The 5,000-nt window shown below is 54.4% G+C and overlaps 1 non-coding gene across 1 annotated transcript; it reads left to right on the forward strand.

Annotated features, from left to right (window-relative positions):
• Window positions 1–2,751: 2,751 nt before the first annotated feature.
• LOC126138017 (small subunit ribosomal RNA) lies at window positions 2,752–4,667 on the forward strand. Its single transcript, XR_007528063.1, has one exon. It is a non-coding gene; the product is annotated as a small subunit ribosomal RNA (ribosomal RNA).
• The last annotated feature ends 333 nt before the right edge of the window (window positions 4,668–5,000 follow it).

Genomic DNA, 5,000 nt, shown 5'->3' on the forward strand with positions numbered 1-5,000 from the left:
CTTAACCTAACCCAAGTTGTGCCTTAACCTAACCCAAGTTGTGCCTTAACCTAACCCAAGTTGTGCCTTAACCTAACCCAAGTTGTGCCTTAACCTAACCCAAGTTGTGCCTTAACCTAACCCAAGTTGTGCCTTAACCTAACCCAAGTTGTGCCTTAACCTAACCCAAGTTGTGCCTTAACCTAACCCAAGTTGTGCCTTAACCTAACCCAAGTTGTGCCTTAACCTAACCCAAGTTGTGCCTTAACCTAACCCAAGTTGTGCCTTAACCTAACCCAAGTTGTGCCTTAACCTAACCCAAGTTGTGCCTTAACCTAACCCAAGTTGTGCCTTAACCTAACCCAAGTTGTGCCTTAACCTAACCCAAGTTGTGCCTTAACCTAACCCAAGTTGTGCCTTAACCTAACCCAAGTTGTGCCTTAACCTAACCCACGTTGTGCCTTAACCTAACCCAAGTTGTGCCTTAACCTAACCCACGTTGTGCCTTAACCTAACCCACGTTGTGCCTTAACCTAACCCACGTTGTGCCTTAACCTAACCCACGTTGTGCCTTAACCTAACCCACGTTGTGCCTTAACCTAACCCACGTTGTGCCTTAACCTAACCCACGTTGTGCCTTAACCTAACCCACGTTGTGCCTTAACCTAACCCACGTTGTGCCTTAACCTAACCCACGTTGTGCCTTAACCTAACCCACGTTGTGCCTTAACCTAACCCACGTTGTGCCTTAACCTAACCCACGTTGTGCCTTAACCTAACCCACGTTGTGCCTTAACCTAACCCACGTTGTGCCTTAACCTAACCCACGTTGTGCCTTAACCTAACCCACGTTGTGCCTTAACCTAACCCACGTTGTGCCTTAACCTAACCCACGTTGTGCCTTAACCTAACCCACGTTGTGCCTTAACCTAACCCACGTTGTGCCTTAACCTAACCCACGTTGTGCCTTAACCTAACCCACGTTGTGCCTTAACCTAACCCACGTTGTGCCTTAACCTGCTCTGTAATTGGCATATGACACGTTACATTAATCTAGTGTTGTCTAACCACAACCCTCTGAATATAGTTCGCTACTCGCACCGCCCACCCTCTTGTGTATCGTTTCATGTTCAACACTTCGCAAGTGTTGCTTACTTTTTACATGCTCCCGCTGTACACTGTAATGTGGACGACTGCAGGATGTACATCGCCCCCCCCTCCCCCCCCCCTGCCTTCGCACGCTGGTCGTTCAGGTGCTTGCGTGTTCAATGCCCTTCGCAGCTGTTCACTGGCATTCGCATGTCGAAGCGCTCAGTCTACGTCGTGGTACGGCCTGTGTCCACTGTCCGCTGATGTCGTAAGCTTAACCCTCACATTGTACTGCACATAGGTCCGTATGTACTGAATGATACGCTGTGGCACATGTGTGACCGTACAACGACTGCGCCCAACAACAGCGAACCATACGGTCCAAATGTTGTGCACTCAGCCACGTGCCGTCTCCCCATAACAGCTACATTGCAGTGTGGTACGCCATAGAGACGTGTGGGAGTAACGGACGCCCTGGATGGCGATCAGCATGAGCCGTCTGTTGATGTAGTGGCGCGTGTATTCAAACGTAGTCGTCTCTTCTCACACAGTGTGATAGCATGGTGCACCGCGTTCCACATCTGCGACATGGTACAGATGCTGGTTGACAGTCGGTGTCGTAATGGACATCGCATACGTAGGGGGCCACCTCCCACGTGTTCTCTAGTCGTGCACATTTTGTTGCGTGTATGTGGGCAGACGTAGTGTGTCGTGGCACCTAACAGACAGGTATGCAATAATCGTTGCATTTGCAAACTGGGATGGACGTCTACGTTTGCTGGTGACGTTACGCAAATGAACAACTGGTAAACCCATTGTGGTGCGGTTGTTGTTGCTGGAGGTAAATCAGTAAATCAGTAAGGCAAATCTGTGTGTGAAGCGATACGCGGCGGTGGCTGGGTGGGACCGTCCCCGGCCGGTGAGGGGGGGCCGCCCGGCGTGCTGGCCGCGCGGTGCGTGGGGCGCACGCGCTACAGCCGGCTGGTGGGGGCGCCCAGTGGCAGGCGCGCCGGCCGACGGACGCGGCAGGCGGCGCAGCTGCGCGCCGGGGGCACCCTGCGCGCGGCGCCGGGCGGCCAAAGTGGGTCCTCGCGGGCCCCGGTGCGAAGCGCGGTGGACATCTGCAGTGTGCTGGTCCGACTGAGGACTGTGTGCGTTGAGGATGCGCCGCCGCCCGGCACTCGGCGCCGCGACGCCGTCTGCTGCTCGGTCGCCCCAGCGGTTCTCGCTGGTGGTTTGTATCGCAGTTGTGCAGACGTGTTGGCACGTGCGCTGTGCTGGGAGAGTTCGCTTCGGCACCCACGTGGGGCCTTTGCCCTTCTGTGGCGCTGGCGTTGGAGCTGCCGGTCACCGTAGGTGGCGCGTGTTGTCTCCCGCCGGCAATGCCACGACAGCACGCTCCCGGGCCTCTGTCGGCAGCGGCAAGCTCAGTTGGGAGCACGGGTGGTCGCACCTAAAGCGTCTACTCGCCTAACTCCGGGCGATTGCGCCTCTCTCGAACCCGACCAAGTACTTAGGACGGCGCTGCGCGCCGCCGGGACCTGAGAGGGTTTCGAGGTGTATTGTGCAGGGGAGCTCAGCCTCCTCCTGTTTGCAGAATAATTGAGCGGACGCTTGCGTGTTCGCGCGGGCCCCTGGGACACACTCCCGGGCGGCCGGCTGCTCAGCTCTAGTTGACGCAGCTCCCTGGTTGATCCTGCCAGTAGTCATATGCTTGTCTCAAAGATTAAGCCATGCATGTCTCAGTACAAGCCGCATTAAGGTGAAACCGCGAATGGCTCATTAAATCAGTTATGGTTCCTTAGATCGTACCCACGTTACTTGGATAACTGTGGTAATTCTAGAGCTAATACATGCAAACAGAGTCCCGACCAGAGATGGAAGGGACGCTTTTATTAGATCAAAACCAATCGGTCCGGCTCGTCCGGTCCCGTTTGCACTTGGTGACTCTGAATAACTTTGGGCTGATCGCACGGTCCTCGTACCGGCGACGCATCTTTCAAATGTCTGCCTTATCAACTGTCGATGGTAGGTTCTGCGCCTACCATGGTTTGTAACGGGTAACGGGGAATCAGGGTTCGATTCCGGAGAGGGAGCCTGAGAAACGGCTACCACATCCAAGGAAGGCAGCAGGCGCAGCAAATTACCCACTCCCGGCACGGGGAGGTAAGTGACGAAAAATAACGATACGGGACTCATCCGAGGCCCCGTAATCGGAATGAGTACACTTTAAATCCTTTAACGAGTATCTATTGGAGGGCAAGTCTGGTGCCAGCAGCCGCGGTAATATCCAGCTCCAATAGCGTATATTAAAGTTGTTGCGGTTAAAAAGCTCGTAGTTGGATTTGTGTCCCACGCTGTTGGTTCACCGCCCGTCGGTGTTTAACTGGCATGTATCGTGGGACGTCCTGCCGGTGGGGCGAGCGAAGGCGTGCCGAACCGCCTCGTGCGTGTTCGTGCGTCCCGAGGCGGACCCCGTTGAAATCCTACCAAGGTGCTCTTTATTGAGTGTCTGGGTGGGCGGCACGTTTACTTTGAACAAATTAGAGTGCTTAAAGCAGGCAAGCCCGCCTGAATACTGTGTGCATGGAATAATGGAATAGGACCTCGGTTCTATTTTGTTGGTTTTCGGAACCCGAGGTAATGATTAATAGGGACAGGCGGGGGCATTCGTATTGCGACGTTAGAGGTGAAATTCTTGGATCGTCGCAAGACGAACAGAAGCGAAAGCATTTGCCAAGTATGTTTTCATTAATCAAGAACGAAAGTTAGAGGTTCGAAGGCGATCAGATACCGCCCTAGTTCTAACCATAAACGATGCCAGCCAGGCGATCCGCCGCAGTTCCTCCGATGACTCGGCGGGCAGCCTCCGGGAAACCAAAGCTTTTGGGTTCCGGGGGAAGTATGGTTGCAAAGCTGAAACTTAAAGGAATTGACGGAAGGGCACCACCAGGAGTGGAGCCTGCGGCTTAATTTGACTCAACACGGGAAACCTCACCAGGCCCGGACACCGGAAGGATTGACAGATTGATAGCTCTTTCTCTGATTCGGTGGGTGGTGGTGCATGGCCGTTCTTAGTTGGTGGAGCGATTTGTCTGGTTAATTCCGATAACGAACGAGACTCTAGCCTGCTAACTAGTCGCGTGACATCCTTCGTGCTGTCAGCGATTACTTTTCTTCTTAGAGGGACAGGCGGCTTCTAGCCGCACGAGATTGAGCAATAACAGGTCTGTGATGCCCTTAGATGTTCTGGGCCGCACGCGCGCTACACTGAAGGAATCAGCGTGTCTTCCTAGGCCGAAAGGTCGGGGTAACCCGCTGAACCTCCTTCGTGCTAGGGATTGGGCTTGCAATTGTTCCCCATGAACGAGGAATTCCCAGTAAGCGCGAGTCATAAGCTCGCGTTGATTACGTCCCTGCCCTTTGTACACACCGCCCGTCGCTACTACCGATGAATGATTTAGTGAGGTCTTCGGACTGGTACGCGGCATCGACTCTGTCGTTGCCGATGCTACCGGAAAGATGACCAAACTTGATCATTTAGAGGAAGTAAAAGTCGTAACAAGGTTTCCGTAGGTGAACCTGCGGAAGGATCATTACCGACTAGACTGCATGTCTTTCGATGTGCGTGTCGTGTCGCGCAACACGCTACCTGTACGGCAGCAGCCGTGCGCCGCGTGCGGAACCACGCGTGCCTCTCAAAACTAACTGAAAAATGATTGTGTGGTACGAGCGCTGAAGCTCTGGAGCGGCTGGCCTGCGGCACCTGGCGCCTGGCGCCGGTTTTGAATGACTTTCGCCCGAGTGCCTGTCCGCTCCGGTGTGGAGCCGTACGACGCCATCGGCCGTGAGGCCGTTGGACACAGAACGCTGGAACAGGGGGCTGTCAAACGCCTCAGTCCCCGCCTATGCAACTGTTTTGAAAGAGACAG

The sequence above is a fragment of the Schistocerca cancellata genome, unplaced genomic scaffold, assembly GCF_023864275.1.
Source record: "Schistocerca cancellata isolate TAMUIC-IGC-003103 unplaced genomic scaffold, iqSchCanc2.1 HiC_scaffold_649, whole genome shotgun sequence".
Classification (NCBI taxonomy): domain Eukaryota; kingdom Metazoa; phylum Arthropoda; class Insecta; order Orthoptera; family Acrididae; genus Schistocerca; species Schistocerca cancellata.